This window comes from Oryzias melastigma, linkage group LG7, assembly GCF_002922805.2.
Source record: "Oryzias melastigma strain HK-1 linkage group LG7, ASM292280v2, whole genome shotgun sequence".
NCBI classification, from domain to species: domain Eukaryota; kingdom Metazoa; phylum Chordata; class Actinopteri; order Beloniformes; family Adrianichthyidae; genus Oryzias; species Oryzias melastigma.
Window position 1 is genome coordinate 19,310,370 of NC_050518.1, and position 23,797 is coordinate 19,334,166.

Consider the following 23,797-nt stretch of genomic DNA (forward strand, 5'->3'; position numbering starts at 1 on the left):
TGTTTAAGAAAAAAATTGTAATAACACAGGGTTTGCTGATGATGTTAACAAACAGACTTCAAAACTAATATTGAATGGTAAAAAAAAAAAATCCTTGCATCACACTGATCCTCCTTTTGGAAAAATACTTTCATTATTTATGAGGCCGCTGCTCTCCGCTTCTTTCTGTATGATTTGCTTTCACAGCTACGTAATTTCCTGTCAGTTATTCCCTTTAACATTTTATTAAAAAAAAAAAAAAAAAAAATCTTGATTTGAAAAAAAACAAAACACTTTGAATTCAATCTTGAAACAGGTTTTGATAAAAGTCCTTATAAATAACTTGGCACAATCTTTTTTTAACTGGGCCTCCGTGGAGTGACGTTTGAGAACAAGGTCTCTGTGTTTGTAGGCAGGAGCATTAGCCCAATGCCCAGCATGTGACCAGCAATTCAAGGCAGATCGCTTCAATTAATGCCCCACATGCTTAGCTGCTGCTCAGTTACTGCCGAGGCCAGCAGACGGGGTAAGAAGTAAACGCGCGCTGCGGTCACATGCTGCCATCACGCCGCTTTGTCTACGGTTGCCTAATCCTAAATGATGGAGACTCATATCAATCGAGAGACGTGCCATCTGTTCACCAAAGGCAGAGAATAAAGGACATGAAAAACAATGACATGTGAAGGCAATATTTATAGCCCTGGAACAAGAGGGCTGAAAACAGCAGAGTATTTCCCAGCGGTGGTTGGGTCATTTCAGCAATAATGCAGTTAGGTTGAGTAAAGCTTAGTCTTTTACTCGATAACCATTGGGGCTAAGGGTTCGGAAGAGATATCCAGCTAGAAAAGATGTGTTACATAAAGTTATACCTATGATGTCAGATGAATCTATTGCGTTTTAACAAAAGTTTATACAGTTTTAAGCTGTTCATCTAAAGAACAAGTTTGTAAGATGTTTTAGAGACGCACAATTCAGCACTGCAGGATAGACGGCTGGAAGAGGATGAGTTGGTTTTATACATTTTCTGAGAAACAGCACTTTTGCAGAAAGTCTTTTAACAAAGAGTAACACAGCCAAAATGATAATCTGTCTTTTAAAAACTACGAAAGAGCCCAAAGAAGGACATAAGTCTTACCGTCAATGAACGGTCTATTTATGATCTTACGTACAAGATAAATCCAACTATTAGGCGTATGAAACGAGATAAAAGAGTCAGAGATAGTCTGTCAGTCAGTCAGACTTTATGAAGTGCGTTCACAATACTTCTAGAACTTGTTTGAGACAGGTTGCACATTAGCCGCTGTGGTGTATTCACGAAACCTGTAACGCCCAACTTTTTTTTGTAACACGTAAAAGAACAAACTGCATAGTCACGGTAACATCTTTCAGCTGTATCAAAGTCCAAACCTTGTTAGTAGCAGGTAAAAAAAAAAAAAAACAGTCAGACACTGCTATACGTTAGTTACAATAACACCCAACCTTGAAAAAAACAGAACGACATTTAGACGGAGTGCTGTGTTTCTTCTCAAAATCACTTCAACTTCAGTAAAGACTAACTTATTGAAATATAACGTGCTCCAGATTCTAAGGAGCACTGTCATTTTTTAAAAAAAATTAAGGCTTATAAGTGCACCTCACCCCAGGCTCACATTGCATCCAGTTCAAACGCCGAAGTGGTTTAGCTTTGGAAGATGACTCACACTGGCTACGGATGGCTGCGGTTGTGCTGCAGCCATAGGCTCTGCTGCCAAACTCGCGAAACTCCAAACTCACTTAGATTCATGCAATAACCCGCCATTTATAAAGGAAGTACTAGTAAACAAGCCTTCATTCTGCTGTGATTTTTAATTATTTTCACAAAACTTATTTTTCTGTGTGACTCGTCTTAATACAATGGGTAAGCATGGAACTTGTACTAATACTTTTGTCTTATATAGGCCTAAATGTACATATTTGACTGTGTTACATATATTGTGTAACAAGTAGGGGAGACCGGGGTTGGTTGTCACAATGACATAATGTTTACAACACGGTGAAAACATTGAGTACAACCAAAAATAGGTTTCATTTTAAAAAGTGTACCAGATGAACTTTACACACACTCGCATGATTTCTGATTTAGCCCGTTAATGGCCCCAACCTCGCAAAAAAGGTGTTCTGGCTCAGCTACGGCGTCCAGCAAAAATCTGAAGCCAACAAAACGGATATGGGATGCTGTAGAGGCCGGACCGCAGAGGCTGGGCCAGAATGGATGCAGTGTGAGCGCGTCTCACACTTTTCAAGGCTCCAGCGTCTGCACCGGAGCCGGACCGGATGTAGTGTCAACCTGGGGTGATAGTCTAGGGTAGCAGGATGGCTCAGTTGGCGGCATGCAAAAGTGGTACATTGGAAACCAGGGTTCGTTTGCAGGGTGCACAACGAGCTGAATTCAGTGTGGGTCCTTAAGAATGACCCTTCATGGTACTGCCTACTTATGTGGTTAGGATGCCCCTGTACCAGTCCACAAGTCTGATAAAAAAATAGGATTGAGTCAAGAAGGGCATCCTGCAAAAAACTATCTGAAAAACCAAATGTGTGGATCAGTGAAAGCTGCTTTACTGGGGCAAGCCCTGAGAGAATGTACCGAATGGTGAACAACAAGTGTGCTTTATAGTGTGATAAATATGGTACTATAGTCTATAATACATACTAATATAGAACCTGTACAGTGGGGCTGGCTCAACAACACACTAAGGTCTTTGCAGAAAGTTGCACATGCATCACAGAAATATTTACAGTTCTATCCCAGTTCTGGACACTGATATTCTGTGAGGCTAAAGACCAAATGGGAATCTATTCCCAGTGCCTTGTGGTTCCGCTCATCAGTCTGTAAGCTAAACATCCGACTCTAAAGTTCAGATCAGAGTCCAATGACAATCACTCTCCAGCTTAATGACCCTACGAGGAAAGAAAGACGCAGCTGAGTATCTGAAGTTACACTAATCAGCCCTTGATTGTTGTGGCATTTACAACTATGCATTATCTCCAACTGGTTGTAATTTGGAGAGGCTGCTGATGTCTTAGTAAACTCCCCATCCTCCACTGACAGCGAGGCTGACCTCTTCCTAGATGGGGTGCTGGTCTTTCTCTATAACCTTTTGCCTTTCTAAAGCGTTTCTCTCCCTCTACTGTCATCTTTTCTCCCCCAGCTATCCCTCTACCACTTGCAAGTTTATTTTTTCCTTCTCTTTCACTCCATTAATCCTCTTCTGCTCTGAACCGAGCAGCCTTTGACTGTGAAATGTCAGAAGCCGCCCCTTCGATATTTTTCCTGAGGCAGGCCTTCCCGCTGAAAAAGCTCTCGCGCCCAACAATTCCTCCAGTTCCTGAAAAGACGAGGCAGACGTTCTTCTTAGAGTGCAGTGCAAGCATAAAAAGGCAAAGGTTCGACTGTTTTCATGGGTTTGTCATGAAAACTCACTATATGGTGCATTTGGAGCACAGCTGCAGACCTATGGTCTTTAAGATCTACCACCAAGCTTGTATTATAGCCCTTACTATCCTATTTGCTGCACAGGGTCTAGAAGGTTCCAAATACCTGGATCGCAATGTATTTGTGATTGACCGGTCAGTTACAAAGGATGTGTGGGTGGATCACAGACCATCAATCATCATCCTCTCGTGAAGTATGTCACTTGACTGACATGCAGAACAGCCAATCCAACATCCACTGAGACATACAGCACTGCACTGAGCACTATATTCCGCTAGCAGATATGGAGTTTTTCTCTCTCCTAAACTCCAGAAAGGTGTGAGCGCTCAGCGTCAGACTTCTCACCGTGGATGTAGCTTCTAGTGTGTCTGATTTTTTTCCTACTAGCCCCAGGTCAGTCAGTCAGAAGGAACCTCAAACAGAACCTGCAGAGAACGTGTCTGTTGTCTGCATGCAATCTGCAGTTGACATGACAACTACAGACGCACAAGTCCAATTCAACATTATGATGAAAATGAAAAGAAAATTACATACGTATATATTAAAATTTTCTATTTTAATTTTATTCAGTAAACAATAAATGTATTTATGTATTTATATTTGGCCACCTCTGGTCTAGATTATCCGGTTCCTGGTTCTGACTGACAAATAGAGCTATTGCAGTTTGTCAGCGACAGAGATGGAAGGATAAGTAAGCGATGGATCTTGAAGATCAGGTTTGGCCAGCCTTACAATTAAGTGTAAGGCCCCAAAAAGACAAAACAGGAGCAGCTGCATGACTATTACAGCTAGTTGCAAAACCACGCCACCTTGAGGTTATGCAAGTCAGAATTTCCTTCTGTTCTGCATCGCAATCATCTCCAGTTACATCATGACAGGCCTGAGCAAACCAGACTCCCTGCACTGCCTTTTCCAACTTTGAAACTCCTAAAACACAAACTATAACAAAGTTCTATCATTAAAGAACTCCACAGTCTCAGGTTAGAGCAGGTGTACGCCTGGCCGTCACTTTAAACCGCGCTCTGCCAGCCGGTCTCTTTAAATCTTTAAAAGGGAAAAGGAGAATACCCTCATTCCCAGGGCTCAGGTGTCAGTTTGTGTAACAGATACCGGTAAGGAGTTAGACACTGTGGTTCAGTACTTTTATCCTGGATACTGTTGTCAAGAGACAACAGCAGAAAAAAGAAATTGCACCCTTGTTAGTTAGGTATAAAAAACAGAGAAACTTCTAACCTTTGTTCTAGTGCTGCTATAGCAAAAAATGAAAAGCATTCTCGCTCCTCCATCTGGAAAAACTGGCTCAGTCGGAAACATAATGGTCCTCAGAAACTCCCCCGAAACCAGAAAACAAGAGCATCTAGTTTTATCTTAATGGACATTTGACGAGGCTCCCTCTACAGAGAACATAGAGGTTGGGTCACGCCTGTGTTTATCTAGATGCCATTCTCCACCGTGAAGTCTTTCTTCTGCATTCCAGACATTTTGAAGATTTTTTTTTTTAATGGAGCACTTGGTGATTTACCTCCTCAACGTATACATTTTTTCTGTTTCTTACGACGAAAAGTTCAATAAAAAGATTTCATCTGAAAGATGATGAAAAAAAATCTGCAAGCAGCTTCTACCACAACACATATATAATATATCAGTGGTTACATTGATTCATAGATTTTCCTTAATTGCTTTCGACAGATAAAATTTGGTTGTGGAATCTGTTCTGTTTGGATCATTCTTTGATGCTGGTATTTGGCACCAAAAAGTTTTCTTTTTTCCTATTCTAATCATTTTTGCATCAATGTCAACATGTTGTATATTTTCCAAGCTTCAGAGGATGGGTTCCACTTGTTTTTTTTTGTTTTGTTTTTTTTATCTTAGGAATTCTCGTTTTACTTTGCAGTCTTGCTCTTATGTAGAACTTTCAACAGGTTCTTTATTAAGTTCTTTAAAGAATCATGTAGATGAAAATTGTGTTTTTGGTGTTTTAAACATGGTCTTGTGGCATTTTTCTCATGATGGAGGGCATATATAAAGAAAACTAGGCTTAAAGTTGCATTTTGGAGTATTTCTTTATTAAAATCATCGTGAATAAGAAGCAGACAAAAAGGCCAACAGAAAAAGCATGCAGCAGTGACGTAGAAGCTAAACTCTCAATACCACAAGCTCTCTGCTCCACTTGTAGATGTACTAGATCCATGTAAGTCTTTGATTTCCTTGTCTGAGATGGAATCTAGCTCAAACCTTAATGGATGGGTAGCTATCAGGAGAGCGTTTTAATAGATGCATGATGGTAGGTGAGGGCGGGCCAACAGTTCCACTCACAACTCAGAGGTGAATCTCTAAGGAACTAATGATGCTCTACAGAAACTATGACAGTTTTTTTTATTGTTTTGGCTAAAAACAGCATAATGACAATTACAAGACTTCTGGGAACACTTTTACAACACATCAAAAGATGATTGTAGTGGAACTTGATTTTAATTTGTCAGGTAGCTTTCTTCTCAAACAGTAACATAGGTGTGGATAGAAGTACAAGACATGTTCTGCGTTTTAGCTCTTGTAGAATAATAAAGCGTTCTGAAGCCAACAGCAAGATCAAACCTCCGCATTGTGACTTGGATCCCAGTTGAAGGACACCAAAGTAATGGACTCTCAACGAATAGAAGTTTTAGATTTGGTTAAAATATCTACAAAGACTGACTATTTTAAGAAAATTGTAGAAAATGGGACTGAAATTTTTTGTTCCAATCTGCCAAGAGAGAAATCCTTTGTTTTATTTGTTCGTCTTTTTAGCCAATCAAAGGTAAGACGGTGGAAGATTTGACCACTAAGAAAGCCCTCCTCATCCCAAAGCTGACAGCACTTTTTTAATAAAGGAGGGTTTTATAGGAAGACACTGACCACGATAAGAGCTGCTGCCTTAAACACGTGTACAACCTTTTGTTGAAACCACATCAGGAAGCAGCATCTGAATCACTCCCGTTGCTTCAGTATTTTATGACATTTACACACGCTCCATTACCACCATTTCTTCCTGTCACATCAATGAACCTTCACCTCCTTCTACGAGAGGAACCACAAAAAAAAGAAGAAAATATCGTAACCTCGTCTTCTAAATGAGCAACAGGAGTACAGAAGACAGGAGATACACAAGAGGATGGGAGTGGAGGTGACTTTGACAAAGAGCTGAGGGAAGGGAAGTGCAGGTTCATTTATGCACCAAGCCATATAGAAAGCCAGTGATGAATACACACGAGTAGCTTCCCAGAATAGAAACAGATCAGGCACAAAGAAAGGACCATTAGCTGAGGAACAGCAGGTTTTCCAGGAATCCTGACGGTAAACAGGCATTTTTTACTTTTTGGGTATTTCCGTGTGCGGTTCTCAGTTTCAGCGGGGCTTCATTTATCAAGCAGCAGGAGAAAAGACTGCCTAACATACGGCTGTCACCTGAGCGGCATCAAGGCCGGGGGATCAGTAGGTAAACAGCAATCTGCAAAAACACAAGCTTCAAGTCGTACCTGAAAGAGCCTATTGCAAATCAAACAAGCCCTCATCATCAGTTACCAATGCAAACGTGGGATCCTGCTTTTATTTGCCAGAGACAAAGCTGGCCATACATTTGCATATTGTAGTGGAGGAGCTTGCTGTTGCAGGGAGATAAAAAAGAACAATAAATCAGGGTAAATAAACAGATGGTGGGAGCAAACAGAGATGGTAGGAAAACGGCGAGTATCAACGACCTGCACAGATTGGAGTTCACTTGAGTCTAAATCTCATTTGTAAAAGAAGCTGTTAAAAAACGATTATTTCCTATTGCTTTGCCTAATTGGTTGGCTAAGTTTTACCATTTATTTTAAATGAAAAAACATAAACCAGAAGATTTGGTAGTTTTTTTTTCGTTTTTTTTTTTTTACCTAATAAGGCTTCTTAGTGGATAACCTTATGCAACACAGAAGTCGTTGCTTTTGTTGTGTTCTGTATTGCAGTAAAAAGAAGTTGACAGTCAATCTTAGACTCCAATCAAACACGGATGGCTCTTGTTTGTTCACTGGCTTTGATTTTTATACAACAAACAGCAGCTGTTGAGAAGCACTGTTTCTCGACGTGACGGACTCTAAAATCTCTGATGTTGAAGAGTCTTTGAAAAAAACGCGGGGTTGCTTTTAAAAAGAAAACCGTCCTTAAACACCAAAGCATAATTTTGAAGTGTAATTAATTATTTACAATGAACTTACACAATACTGCTACATGTTAATGCACCAAAACAGGAAGTAACGATTGTGACTGGTTGGCGCCTCTACTGTGAAGACGTCAGAATTCTAAGCAAATGGAAGACACTGGCGAGTGCATAAGTGACCTGAAACTCCTAGAAGGTGTGGTGGAATCAAAGTGCCAAAGGAATTTTTGTCATAACCATCCAATGAGCGCTTAACTGCAGAACAAGAAAAAAGGTTGTTGGTGAATAACCAGAACATCAAGGCAACGGTAACTCACATTAGAAGGTAATGAGTGTAAACTAAATAGACTAAACAGAATGTAGGTCACTGTGCCATGGACACTTGTGTTTGCATTGCGGCATTTTGACCTCCTTCAGCTAGAAATGACGCTGCTGATGGTTGCAACCTGCTTCCTAACCAAGTGTCAGGTCAGGTGGAAAGAGTTCAAATATATATATCCTACAAATTCCATCCATCCGTCTTCCAACTCCATTCAATGGAGTCCAGACCCTGTCCCAGCTACTGTTGGGCAAAAGCGGGATACAGCCTGAACAGGTCATCAATCTGTCGCAGGACACCAACAATTCCTATACTCTAAACTTTCAGCTGCATGACCTAGCCAGCAAACAAAGTTGATGAATCTATTTTGATCCACATTATTGGTAGAAGTTCTCAAATAATTAAAGAAAGATCCTTTTGACCACGTTTGAATATCCGTACCTTCTTGTCCTAAGCAGTCTGTATTGTGCCTTAAGATCTTGGACTCTGCAAGTCCCCTCAATTGATTAGTGTGTCATTGATTAGCCCTGTGATCACTTCCTAAGCACAGTTCAACATACCCTGGAGTGAACAGCTCAGTAAAGCAGACCACAGCACAGTTCCATGGACTCCAGTAAGGCATGCATGTCAATTAGCAACACTGTGACAAAAAGATAGGTCAAAACAACTAGGAATGACCTACAACCAAAAGTACAGTGTATCCAGATCATTGGCCAGTGGATGCACTTCCTGATTGTTGCTGGTTTAAATACAGAAGTACTTTGAGATAGTCCAGTTTACCAGATAGTCACAAGAGCAGAGATAGGCAACTATCCCAAGGCCTCGAGGGCCACATTCCAGCATGTTTTCCAACATATCCTGCTCAGTCTAATTGGCTGGACACACCTTAACCAGGTAATCAGTGATGAGTAGGGCTTGGATATCTGGAAATCCTGGAGACACTGTGGCCTCGAGGCCTGGAGTTGCCTCTCCCTGCGCTAGAGGGTCTGCTACACAAGCAAGTCAGTTTTTATTCACTCTAATGTGAAATAGTCCAACATTACAAGAGAAATATACATACTTTTATTCTGGTTCTAAAGTATTCTGTTGCCTCTGTGGAGAGACAATTGTACTAAATATTAATTTACACAAACCTTGCCATTTTATTTCAAGTTTGAGACCAAAACTGTGCTGAAATGGGCCCATGGCTTATTTGTCCCTTCCTTCTGCCCATTTTTGAAAACGTTGAGGTTTCAGTGATGTCACAATTGGCCAAGAGTAGCAACTCCAAAGCTGAAAAGCAGACTTTTAATCATAGACATACTTACATCAGACCAAATATCTTCAACATCCCACTCAGGATTCAAACCAGCAAAAATTAAACCGGAAGTGCATCAAAATGAGTTTGCTCCAGCCAATTTAACAGTTAAAATTGGCATTTGTAAAGCAAAGTACACATTTGGTGGGTTCACCCACCTACCTATAAAATGAAAACAACACAACCACAATATTTTTTATTCATTTATAAAGTTTGAATTTTTAACATGGGAATCAATGAAGAATTACTGGTTTTTGGAACTTGCCTCTGGAGGCCTTTTGGGGAACTGCAGCTGTTGGTTTTTGCAGCTTTTTGCTTCAAATTCAGGAACGCAAGGTTGACTTTAAATCAGTTTAACACAAAGGAGTGGGTGACGTCACTCACCAGCTGTTCATCTATATATAGGTAATGACCCCAATACTACATTCATGTGAGACGGTACCTCAAAGAAACAGACAACCTATTTTCACATCACAAACACTGACTTCTTGTTTTCATTTATTAATTTAAATATCGATTAAAAAAAAGATACATAGCACCACCAACTTCATGGATGAGTACAGAATTATAGCATCTGTGTTTAGCTTTGAAAAAGTAATCTTGGTTTAAAGAAAACCATGCTTATGCGCAAGGACAAAAGCCAATATTTTTTGTGAACCTGTTGTACAAAAGTATAAGGCACTTGAGGTAATCACACGAAATTTAATTTGACTGGATTAGATTTTTTTTTATATAAATCTGCAGATCCACATCTCCTGTCATTTCCAAGAACTGTAAACAACATCATCAAAATGGTTCATCCATCAATTTTCTGACAAGGGCACCGAGGCGTTGCAAAGGAGTCTAAAGGCAAAATTTCATGGATTCTGAGAATGATCTGAGCCCCTGCCAGAATACCAAATAACCATATTAGTTTTAGATGAAAATTCAACATCATAGTTAAGTACATAAAAGACTAAAATGCCCATTGTTAAAGTAGCTGCTGATTAAACGCAGAGAGACAAAAACTCAGAAGGGACCTCTTACTTTGAATAACAATGTATCACGTATGACAGATGTGAGGTGTATGGACTATTATGACCTATCTACATATACATGTATATGCAAAAAAAAATCGAGGTTATTTTCTTTAAATAAACTTAATGGAGGTGTAAAAATTCATTTTAACAATGACTTAATTCATGTCATAACTAGTAGTTGCTGACATGATTCATGGTTCAATTCCACTGACCTGAAATTGATCTAAGATATCTTTAGCCAAAAATTCAACTAGTGTTACTCAAATACCTGGTTACTTGAAAGTGCAAGGAAAGATTCCCAGCTGCTTGTTATTTCTTGTAGAAATTAAAGTGTAAATGTACTAATGGTATAGGTTATTTCTATTACCAACTTGCCTCAGACAGATTGATCTGCTTAAATTGTAGAAATATGAATCGACATATCGATAAAATCAACGAATTATTACATCCCTAAAGCTTAAAGAGGAAGTTTTATTAAGCTATCTTGTTCCAAGTAAACAAGATATCAGAAACCCCAAATTGGCACTCTCTTGGTTTGGGGCCTCTTAATGAAATATTCAGATTTTCTGTTGAATGTGAAATCACTTAGATTAGATTTATCTAGATCTCCCATCTCCATACCTAACCAGGATGCTATGTTTTATGTACTGGACCAAGTGTAACCCTTCCGCTCTCCTAGGCTTGCTTACATTAAAAGTGGGGTCATCTGGACCCCACAAGACAGTGCGCTGAACTTTTTTTTTCCCCAATGACTGTTGATCTTTACTGGTGTCCAATGACAGACATGAAGTCTTGTCCACCTTGTCCACCTTTGTCATGGAAGGACTAACACCTCAATGTATCACATCTTTGTAGAAATATGAAACTGCATTTAATTTTGGTGCATGTCTGTAGTGAAGGTTGAGTTTAGATTTCTAGATGTTTACAAGCCTTATTTATTTCAACCAGGACAACACCTTTGATCTGATTCCAGTGTTTCCCAGCTTTGACCTCAACCTGCCATCAAATTGAATCCGAAATTTTCTATCATTTTGGCTAATTTAATAGGGCAATTGGTGCATTTGAACCCTATATTTATCAGTTTGCTTACTAATTGGACTGGAAGTGTTGCCTCATAGTCTAGGAGCCTTTTCACATTTTGGCTCTTTGGCAGTCTGGACGCTACAGTACTGCTAAGCTCTAAACTGCTGCTTGGGAAGTTTAATATTTTATGAATGGCATTGCAGTTTGGACTGACCGCTTTCTTTAAATTCCCAGGAGTTTCTTTTTGCATCAGTCACATTTCAGACCAAGAGGAGTTGCACATCCACATTTTAAATCCACTGGTTGGACCACATTCTTCTATATGAGTGGCTTTGAAAGAATGCCTCAGTGTGAATTGTTTTTCTAAGACGTTCAAGTTTGTTGAGTACATGGTTGTGTGGCAGATTGACATTGTTGCCACACAGCGAGAAGTTCTAAATCCTGCCTGTTTGGATGCCTGGCTTCCTTTTGTGTAGAGTTTGCACGTTCCCCTTTGGGACTCCAGTGTCCAAAAACCTGTTTCATGAGTTGATTGGTAACTCTAAAATTAGAAATAACCTTTCACAGAACAAATTCTGAATGAAAGACAGATGGATTTTTCCATGTGATAAAGTCCCAAATAAGATCTCTGTGGTTTTCCACTTAGGAACTACATTTCCATGTAAGGATATGTATCATGTCAGAAATATGAAGAATGACTGGTCTCATTCAGCACATTTTTAACCAAATCCACGCCCCAAACAATACTGCTCTGATGCATCACGATGAAAAAAGTAAAAAAAAACAAATGCACTGGCTTTTTCTACTTACTCTAAATGTTCCAAAACTTTAAGCGGAATCCTAAGGGTATGTCCTCTACCAACCCATATGTAGTGCTCCAATTTAGTGTTTTAATGATCTCCTAAAGCCAAACTCGGGGTAATGAGGAGGAAACGACACAACCTCTGAGATCCCAGTACTCTATGACCTGCTGCTTCAACAACACTTTCCATTGATTGCAAGGGAATGCATTCCACACATAGACATCATTCCCTTTAAAACACAGCAACTTTGCACTTTACCCGTGCTGACAACGATGATGCAAGCTGTCAAAGAATTCCAACAAGCATCAACAAATACTGCTGTAGTGCAATCGTCTTTTTCATTTTTTTTTTAGATCTAACGATTTGTCAACGGCTGGGTTCCAGCGATGTGTTTACAATGAAACATTTCTGTCATTGCAGTGTCTGAAATAATGGCTACTATGACCGGGTGATTCTAGGGACATGCAAATAAGGACCACTACTCATCAAGTCGAAATCCGCAGGTTGAGGTCAACGTGTTAGATGTGTACATGCGGTGTCACCTCGAGCCAACAATCGGTCACTCTGTCAACCAACACAGAAGTTACATATACATGTTAAATGGTGTATACTTGTATTACACTCTTCTTCCTTCCTTACAGTCACAGACCCATTCTCACACACTTTCCCACTTCGCTGCCAGAGGGTTCAGCGTCTTGCCCAAGAACTCTTCAGGGCCAACCAGCCTATCACTGCCGCCCTACATATAAATAGATAATCAAGTTTTCTTGGGAGCCTTTGACATTATTTGTAGCTTTGTATCTAGAATTTGCTCAGATCAGCTGGTCCAGTTTGAGCAAATTCTATTGGATACTCTGGAGTTTGAACCATAACAACGCTTGGATTGCAGAGAAACACGTTTGTCTGCTTCCCCGTAACAGTGAGTAATCTTCATGTGATCTCTTCAGTCTATTTGCTTAGAAAACCTGCTGCCAAAGCCTGGAAGTAAAAAGAAATGTACTCCACATAACCAAGTTTGTGGATCTTTTTGCTTCACAGGCCTGAAAAGATTGAGTGTTTTGTGCTCTAAAATGGGCTCATTAATAAAAAAAAACAGGAATGTGCAGAACACAAAAACGGCAGGGGGAGGTCAGAGCAGAAGCAATAAAACTCGCTCTCCACAGTTAAAGCGTCATAAATAAGACTGCAAGTCGTACACACAGCAGGCGAAACATCCGCCTCTTGTCCTCAACTTTTCATGAGGTTCGGGCCCCCGGGCGAACGCTGTGGCTCCGGATGCGACGCTGCGTTAACAGGGATGAGATTGGACCCAATCAATAACCTGTTAGGGCAGCTAAGAAGCAAAGCAAGCTAAATTGGCTGGCCTCTGATTCTGACACCCATGAATTCTAATGAGGACTTTCTGCAAATCTCATCTCCACTGAGCATGACGCTTCACCACAGAGAGAAAAGGCGAGCACACGGCATGCATTATTAACAAGGCCATGTCCAGTGGCCCTCACAGAACAAATGCACCAAAAATGATGCTAGTTTGTAAGTCCACAAATACAGGTGTCTAGGTTGACCTAGAGATAAGACTGCAGTTGTTATTTAGGATGTTTTAGCAACAGTGTTCCTCAAGAAAGCAGGACGAACTGAAACAGAAGTGTCTGATCATGTGTCATGTACGAGAGAAGTTCAGTGCTAACAACCAATTTATGTTTCTGAAGTGACTTAATGGTGTTGGCTAGCCTAGTTCTGCTGGGATCCAGCAAACCTTAAAAGTCGCATTTATTCCATTTTTGGCCAGTGGGAGGGTACAATCAGACTCATTGCTCTGGCGGACTTTGCTGTATTGGACAAGGAAATGCCTTAATATTTCAATCTTATTTGGATTGATAAATTCTCACACTGCACGTTTAGGGTCAGTTGAACAGGAAATAATAAAAAGGTATTATCCTTGTTGATTTCATTTACAAAGAGTTGCATGTTTGGAAGCAGTATGGTCCAAAATGAGCAGTTAATAAACAAAATAATAAAAGCATGAATTAGAAAAAAACAGCAAGTACCGAAACCAAAAAGAGTCCTGGTTGATTTTGTAGAGTAGTTGACCTCTCTGTGTGCAAGTTCTCCTTGTGTATGTGTGGGTATTCTCTAGGCACTTGAGTTTCCTGCGACAGTCCATAAACATGCTTCATGGATTCATTAAAGACTCTAAATTGCCGTTAGGTGTGAATGTGAGTGTGGTTGTTTGGCCTTGTGATGGCCTGGCAACCTGTCCAGGGTGTACACTAATCCACACAACAGTAGTTCAGACAGGCTCCAGCAAACCTGTGATTCCGATACAGCAGGGGTGTCAAACTCAATCGCACAGGGGGCCAAAATCCAAAACACACCTTAGGTCGCGGGCCGAACACACTGAATCTACATTTTTAAAACTTTAAAAACATAACTTTTTAATCTCGGGACGCAGCCGGTACCCTAACCCTAGCCTGGGACGCATCTGGAACCAGTACTGATCCGCATCCGGTATGAGGTTAAGGTTAGGGTTAGGATACCAGTGCAAACCATGTCCCAGTACGAGACCGGTACCGGTTTGCAGCCCAAAAATTGAGGAGCTTTGATTTAATTGGATGTCAAAAAACAACGAGTTGGGGACGTAAATTTTTGACGCGGAGGGCTCCTTAACTATGCGTCAATATGTGACGAGTTGGGAATGAGAATGTGTTGCAATATATTACCAGCGCAAGATAACATCAGCCCGTTAATAACAAAGATTTAAAGATCTGGCGTGCCAGATCCGGCCCCTGGGCTTAGACTTAGACACATGTGGGATAGAGTGAAGTGGGTTTTGGAAATTAGATGTATGGGTAAGAGTAAGTCACACCACAATCCACAGGTGTGAATGTGCAAACACCTTAGCTTACTTCTTAAAAACTAAACCTTTAGTAATACGAAAAATCACCCATCCCAGCAGCTACTGTTATGCCTTTGATGGCACATTTGAAGAAGATTTTACAACAATCCAATATGACTTTTGCCTTGGGAACAAGAAGACTGGGTTGAAAAAGATTCCTTACAGTGTAACACCACAAAACACAGCTGTGTTTGTAGTGTTCAGACCGGTGTCCATCAAGTTTAGCTGAAAAGAAGTGGTGTCAGCCAGCAGATAACACTCAAATATCAAGTCTTCACTGTAGATTTATTGCTTGGAGTGTAAAGAAAAGTCCCAAGTGTTCCAAGGGAGGAAGGCAGCATTCCACAAAACACAGACGGGCAATCTGTCTTTTTCTTATCACTGCCCCCTTTAGAACAAACTCCTGACAACTAAAAAGGAACAACTGTTATCTACAACTTCTACCACTGCCACTACATCTTTTTTCTTTGTGTCAATCATGCAAAAGTGAGTAATGTGGTAATTAAATGGTAGCAGTGGGTCATAATCTAATGAATCCACTCGTTTTTACTTTAAAAATGGCCAGCAAAGAGGTTAATAGTGCTTTTTTGTATTGGCTTCCTTTTTATTCAATAAACTCCTCCCTGTTTGACACACTGTTTTTTCCTGACAACTAGTTAACATTTCCTTATTATTCCCATCAATATTTTAATCCGATACTTCCTTCAAAAGGTGAAACTTTCTCAGGAAGCGATCAAGGAATGGGCGTACCAGCTGCCTCCTCTCTTTTCTGTATCACTGCCTCTGCTGGAACACAACAGGGAGGTGTCACACAAACCTCCCTGAAACACAAGCCTCAAACACAGCTTTCCACGGGGATTCAGTTCAATGAACTACCACCCGATCAACCCACTCTCCCTTCATCAGCAACTGCATATCAACTCCTAACGGTCCATTTCTTCCTCTTTATCCCAGTTTCATCTTTTGAGCTGATTTCTTGTCTCCAGCTCCCAGTTATCTCAAAGGAGTAATTTCACCAGAAACTGCTTAGGTCTGCAGTTAATCCTATCCTCAAAACATATCCTAGTTGACACAGTGGTTCATTGCACTGATGGCACTTATAATAATCACATATTGTGCTTTGCAGCTCTTCCCAGCCTTGCTATCTCCTGCTGGTTGGCACGCTCAGGGGGGAGGCAACCACTTCTTCAAGACAGCTGGCAACGAGCTCTGGTACAGGAAAGCAATGATAGCCTTAATGCATGACAAGGCACAAATATGCACCAAGCTGCAAAACAACATGTGTCAGCATTGCAACGCTGGTTACTCAGTGTTTCCACAGCCATCTGTAGGAGACGTCTTATACAGAGATGCTCTTTTACAGCCTCATGCGAGTCGCACTTAAGGCCTTAGTCCTAAATGCCTTTACAGGTGGATACACTGGCCTTAGCCACACGTGTTCAAGCAACCACTGTTAATGAAAAGTCTTTCTAAACTGGCACGAATGTGCATTTCGGACTTCTGTGTTCAAAACTGTCACAGTCACAAGTTGCTGCGATGGATTCTACATACAAAGTGCATCTATTGAATGCGCACTGAATTTTAAACCAGTTTAACTTTGACCAATCAGAGACTCAGATTTGTTGGGGACATACAGATGGCGTCTCTTTCAATTCAATGCCAACTATTTGAAAATACGAAGAGAAATTAATGATTGCGGTTTGTGCCCAGCTGGACTGACATTACACCTTGGCAGTGTCCAAATTCGTTTCCTACTCACTATATAGAGCGTTCGCCATTTTTTAGTACTGTCTGAATCTTCTACTATAAAATCGAGTGCACTAGACATTTCCCAGAAGTCTTTGCAAAAAAAATAGCATGCATTGATGCTCACTACATTAGCAAATATAAACCACAACAAATAATTTTTGAAAAAAAAAAAGGTTTAAATGTAATTTTTTAACATCAGAACACAGTGGAGTCACAACTAGACGTGAAATGTTCCTATTGATTAGATTTTCACTTTATAAAGTCAGTGATGTCATATCTGGCATTAGACAAATTAAGTCTTTCATACATTGGAATGAAGCTGTGAAAGAAAAAGCCAGGAGCAACAATTCCCACAAAGACTCTTCCAACTTTAGATGGTGGACATTCACTAATATTTGGTAGCGATAGTCTAGTGTGAACACCCTTTGCTTAACACACGAGCGTCACATGCCCAGTATGAACGGAGCATTAGACGATTCAGCGAGCCCGTAGAGAGAAAATATTCCTACAAATATATTTCTGCAGGCAGGCTACAAGTGACAGGTCGTAGCAAACACTTGAACAATATGCAAGTGTAAGTGGGCGAAGTAGGTGAGACACAGACGCATCATACAGATTCTTTTCATTTTTTCCAACTACCCCAAACCTTGCGCCGGTTAGAGATGTTTAAGTGAACAGCCTGACTGTTAGAAATGAGGTAGTTAGACAATTAGGGCGAGGTTTGTTTCGGCATCCTTCGATCGATCTTCGGGCAAATATATATCCCCTGCAAACTTCATGTGTGCAGCATTTGCATTTGCGAAGGTCAGAAAGGAGCCAGTAAGCGCATCTTACTAATAGCTAGAATGCACTGTGAGGGCATGCACAATAGCACCACCCGTACGTCTTTAGTGTGTGCAACTTACAACTTTATGAATACTTCACATACACGGAATATGTTCCATTTTTATGACATCCCTTAAGGTGGCACCACGAGCCCTTAGGAGAACTGAAAGACACACCTGTGCTCTGCTGAAAATCTATGACCCATCATGGCCCTGGACTACCCAAAAGTCGGCACCGACTGTATACGTCAACCCCCCGTATAGGTGCATGTAACTAAGGCATAATAGTCTGCGTCTTCCTCACAAAGCAGTTTTAAAGAAACATTATACAGACAAATGACCCAAAAACGTCCTGTTAGTTGAACAAACACCGGACTTCTAAAAATCAATGAAAACATGAAGCTGAAGTCAATTGAACCTTTTAGAGTCAGGTGATTCTTTGTTTAAAGTGCATTGGGCTCTTAAGAATTGGACCTCCCCTGCGTTTAATCAAAACTGGTGACAGTACGGGTCTTTTATTTTTTTTACTATAGCTGGGGCTACTGTAGCATGCTAATGTGATATGACACATATAGATCTTTTTGTTGCTGGTGGCTGAGTGACAACATAAATACACCCAGAAGAACAAAATCAGTAAGCTGGCCGGCAGAAGGGGAGCGTGAAGCATTAAAGCTGTCATTTGCTGCAGGTGTAAAGACTGAAACTGTGACAAACGCTAAATAAGAAAAATATTCAGAGTATTGAAGACAGGAGTGCCATTAACAGCTGAAATGAACCGGTTGATGCGAGACAGTGACTGTCTGATTTTAAGATAAGTAGGGAAAAGAGAGATCCACTGAAGGATTGGATGAACAGATGAGAAAAAAACATAGATAAGTAACTGTATTGTACTGTCTAGGGAGCTTCAGAAGGTCCATCAGCTTCCACTTACCTGCCTCCGAAGTGACAGAGTGGAAATACACAAGGAAAAAATAGGACAGCATTGAGCTGTACTGCTGTACAGCTTTTTCTAATAACACTCAAGGGTACAATAAAGGCTTATCTATCATGCTACAGAGATCCATTGTTCCGTTCATCTTTCCGGTTTTTTTTTATTATTATTGTATGTTTATTTTGCATGTGTAAACATCAGATTGTAGCAGTATTCTTGTTTATTCAGCAGGGTGATCACAATGATTGTGTTTGAGTACACAACAATATTGTGATATTTCACAGAATAATCTCATCCTTCAAATATAATATTGACATGCAAGGCCGCTCTTCTGATTAGTTTAGTCAGGATACAACAATATTCTAAGTAATTACTCCTGGGAAAAACACTGTGTGTGATGATCATATTTGAAATATTCAATCATCAAAACCCCTTGTTTGCAACAACACTACTCTGGAAAAGAAAACAAAAGAAAAGAAAGAAAAATATAGAGCTTAAACAGAAGATAGATTTTATCCAGAATATAGACCTTAAACTGAATACAGATTTTAAAGGGTAACCAAACAGAAGTTGGATGCTGACTCCACCCAAAGCCGAAATTTGAAAATCCATTCAGAGGGGTGGGGCTGAGGAACAGGACTGTTATCACTGTTATTACTGCAGATCATGACGTGGGACTTCTGAAACTTACATGGTTTGACCAATCCCAAAATTCAACTGTAACACCTCGATTCAACATCTAGGGGGCAGCGCACAGACGGTTTTTGACTATATTTTCAAGAATTAAACAATTTTTCAAAAATTTGGCAATGACCAACAGACAACACTATCAAAGCACCATTTATAGAGGTCAAAAGCCAAAAATAGATGATTTAGGGTTTAGTTACCCTTTAATGCAAATATGGATTTTAACCAGAATACAGACTTTAATCAGAATATGGATTGTAACCAGAATGCACAGTAACTTTAACCAGAATACAGACTTTAATCAGAATATGGATTTTAAATTGAATATAAACTTCATTCAGAATATGGAACTTAATTAAATTAGGGATTTTAACCAGAATACAGACTTTGATAAGAATATGCATTCGGTACATTCTGGTTAAAATCTATATTTTGATTTAAGTCAGGATACAGACTTTAATCAGAATTTGGATTTTAACCAGAATGTACAGTAACTTTAACTGGAATATAAACTTTATTCAGAATACGATTTAATTATGGATTTTAACCAGAATACAGACTTTAATCAGAACCAAGATTTTATTTAGAATTTGGATTTTAAACAGAATATGGACCTTAACCAAAATATTACATTTAATCAAGAATTTGTGACCAGAATACAGATTTTAATCAGAATATAAAATTTAACCAGAATATAGACTTTAACCTGATTATAGATTTTAATCAGAAAATGGATTTTAATCTTAATATAAACTTCATTCAGAATATAGATATTAACAGAATTTAGACTTCAACCAGAAAATGAATTCCACCATCATCAGAACTTCATATATAGCATAGATTTCCACCCTGAATATGGACCCGCATGCAGATGCAGTTACTAAAAAAAACTGCATTGCAAATTGAATCCACAGCACTCTTGACAAGCGCTACAAACTGTAGAGTCCACAATGCATACAGTGCACAAAACCCTTCACTCTACTGGCACTTGAACATTCACTTAATCTCAAATTCTGGTTTGCTCTCTTTGAAGTCATGGATTACAAAAACACAGCTCTTTCGCAGATACTTTCATTTCCATTCAGCCCACAGTGCCAGCTTGAGATTTTACTGGGGCACAGCTGATGAGCACTGGGGCGCGTGCCGCAGTAAAAAGGGCTCTTGTGATGCCGATGCACAGCGCCGAGTTTCTGGGATACTAATTGGCTTCCACGAGTTTTGCAGGAGTGTTGTGAGGTTATAAGCGAACTCCACAAACCCTAATTTCCGTTCTATTTCTTTCAATGCAAATCACAGTGCCGAAGACGTAGGACTGCATTTAAAGCTGCGTTTGCAAGATAAAAACTTCAACTTCTTTACTAAACTGAAGAGACTTAAAACATGACGTGAGCAGAGACCAAAGCAGAAGATCCATTTACCATGGGAAAAAAGGAACAGCAGACATGCTGACAGCTCTTCTCTGCTGGTTTAGAGCAGCTTAGTCATACAAACCCTGGCTTCACCATGGGGGAAGCACATTGACACTAAGTGTGAGCATATGCTCTGCTGCACTGGAGATAGCAAACACATGAAGTGTTAACTTCAATAAAACACCACTAAAAAAGAAAACAAACCACTTCATTTAGTCAGGGAAAAACCGCAAATTACCCCACAATGTTTAGATTGTTAAAGTAACCCGCTCTCCTGCCATGCAGAGCAATACAATCTTTACTTTATTTCTTCTAGAGAAGAGTTGGGCAACACTTTGGTTCTGCTGCATAGATTGAGACGTCTCCATGTTTGCATAAACAGCAGAATTAACACAAACCGGGACGAGGAGATGATTTACAGACTTAAACCTTTGGACACGCCAGCAGTAATGATCAGCGGCAAATGAGGCAAAGAAGCGGAGAGCCTGAGAAAAGATTCCGCCTTTTCCGGTTCACAAGCTAAACAAAATACCTCAGCCTTGTTTACCTGCTGTCACCTTTCATTACCACCCCGTGCTGCCTTAGTCTGTAAAAATAGATGTTTACCTGAAGCGAAAAACAAGGTTCTCGACGGGAGAGGCAGAAAATGTTTGGGATTCCAGCACAGAAGAAAGTCTTGTTAAGTCGTGTTGCCAGTGGCCTTATCTTTGCTGCTGTTATCATGATGGCACCTAGCTGGGGATAGCTTGGATCAAATGGTTCAGAAGGTATTATTGTATTGTGTTTGATATGCAGCTGTGACAAAGTTTATTAGGTCTATGTTCAGCTCTTCTGCTTCTACTAAGCTGTTGTAGACTGAATGTACTGCAAAAATTACCAAGAAAATGTTTGGTATATCTTTCTTTCTAAGGGAATGTAAAAAGATGGTTGTAACGGCCACTATTTCAACAAGTTTCTTAGTTTAGCTTAATGAATAAAACTTTTTAGAAATAGTACAGTTATTGCTATGTTGAAAAAAAAACTCTTAGACTTGGTTCTGTTGGGAAGGAAATTACCCCAAATCTCCTGCTTTCTTTAGATGTGGCTTACTTTCACTTTCCTCTTCTGAGAGCTGACTGATCCCAATGCCATTACAATGTTAGTATGCAGTACTACCAATGAATGACTTGGACTCATACCTGATATTTGTTCCCTTACACCAACTTAATAACCTTGTGCAATCTTATTGGGTCTAGATGACCCCAGCCTTATAGTGATATTATCCCTTCCATGACAAAGTCTGCCATGGACACCAGTGAAAATCGAAAAAGTTCAGAGCATTGTCTTTTGGGGTCCAGATGACCCTTCTCCCATTGTCATCATACATAGGATAGAACAAGGGTCGCCAAGACCATTTACAACTTGTATTATGTTTCTTTCTGTGTCCATCTGATCAAACATTCAGTCTGTCTTCAAACCAATTCCAACTCTAACTTTAAACTACAAGGCCTTATTATCATCAACCTTTATTTCACCAGGCAAAACATTAAGAACATTTTTTTATTTACAATGTTGGCCTGAAAATGCTAAAAATACTTTCTATTCATTTGGTTCACTGTATTGTCCATTGGTGCGCAGACTGCTAAGAAACAAACTAGAGTTAACTTGCAAGCAAATCAAGACACTTGTTTTCAGGGAGGCCAGAGTTTACATGTTTATTCCTCAACAGTGCAGATGAGTTTTCGCATTTGCCAAACAAAGCAGAATACAAGAGTAAACAGACCAGGTAGATCCTTAACCAAGTATCTGAATGTCCTGCAATGCCTCGGTGAAGAGAGAAAATGTTAGTCACTGTGAATTGGATGTTCACAAACTTCTAGGAAGATTTGGGCACCAATTTGCATTACAAATGGCTGTGGATCTGAGGAAGAGCGGTCGACCTCTGTTGCGGCTACAGGAACTTCTGCACCTGCCTCAATCAGGGATAGTGGCATTGGCAAAAACTGCAGCAGCCTCCACTCCTACGTTGTCATCTACACCACTTCCAACTGGTTCCACCAGCCAAGGTCTGCCTGAGGGCTGGTGCACTTAATGCTTCATTAACTGGATTTTCTCAAAATAGTCTTGATTTTCATTAATCCAACACATTGCTGATTTCAAATGCTGTTACAACTGAACCACAAAGAAAAACTGTCAACCAAACTTTGTCTCCAAGTAGAAACAGACTAAACAAAACCCAAATGGATCAAATACCAAAAAAACACAAAAATAAATAGATAACGGATAATTGGATCTTGGACGAGCCCCCACTTTGAGGAAAAAAAAACAAAATCAAATACAGCCAGAGGCATATCAACCTCCGATTGAAAACTTAAAGGCTCTGTTCCCCCAATGCCTGCTCATGAGTCTGAGTTTTCTTAGGAAAGACACTGAACCCCACATTGATTGCATAGCAGCTCTGCTACCATCAATGTGTGAATGAATGTGTGCATTGGTGGATGGAACCCCTCAGTGTAAAGCACTTTGGGCATCAATCAAGGTGGAAAGGTGCTAGAAAAGTATACGACAATGCACAACAATTATAGACCCTATTTTGTTAGATTTTGGTTTCTGTTTCTAGAAATGGCCAATACACTGAGAATTAATGAGTAGTAGCTTTGTGCATCAAATTATAGCCAGGTGTATAGGAAACGTGTCAAGTGGATAACCCTAAATTTAGACAATAAAAAGACTGCTGCACAATTCAAACTTGCAAAACTGAACATTTAGACTGATGAATAAAAGTCACACAACAGTTGATACACCCATAAAGACCGAAAGTCTTTGTCGAATAAACTATAAAAAAAAAATCTTGAACCACAAGCAAGATGGTGCATCCATTAAGAACCACGTGGCAACACGAGCAAGTAACATCTTCTGGCCAAATTATCTAATAATTCTCCCATTGGGATGTCTTTGGAGTATAACCATGCAATATTCTGCCTATAATCTCAATCAGTCCCTCTAAATTTGATAACTGCCTCACTTTATTTTTTTACAGGGTGGAACACCTGGGTCACTTGGGACAAACTCCAGTTTGTTTTTCTACCACCTGTGCAAGAGAACATCTTTCGGAAGACTAGGATTAAAGAGAGAAATTGTGTTTATTTTAAAAGCTGCAGGTGAAATTGCCCCAGCAGGTGGGTACAATGAGCAAGCCGCCAGCGGATCAAGATTGAGACACTCGTTAGATTAAT

At 39.9% G+C, this 23,797-nt stretch overlaps 1 protein-coding gene and 1 long non-coding RNA gene across 4 annotated transcripts in view; one reads left to right on the forward strand and one right to left on the reverse strand.

Annotated features, from left to right (window-relative positions):
* The window catches only part of LOC112159003, a 118,265-nt gene extending 94,484 nt beyond the window's left edge, over positions 1–23,781 (forward strand). The window contains exon 4 of the long non-coding RNA XR_002921404.2: positions 23,602–23,781. This is a non-coding gene — a long non-coding RNA (uncharacterized LOC112159003). The remainder of the gene's footprint in view (positions 1–23,601) is intronic.
* Positions 1–23,797, reverse strand: part of magi3a (membrane associated guanylate kinase, WW and PDZ domain containing 3a) — a 158,201-nt gene that overhangs the window by 124,474 nt on the left and 9,930 nt on the right. The window lies entirely within an intron of this gene.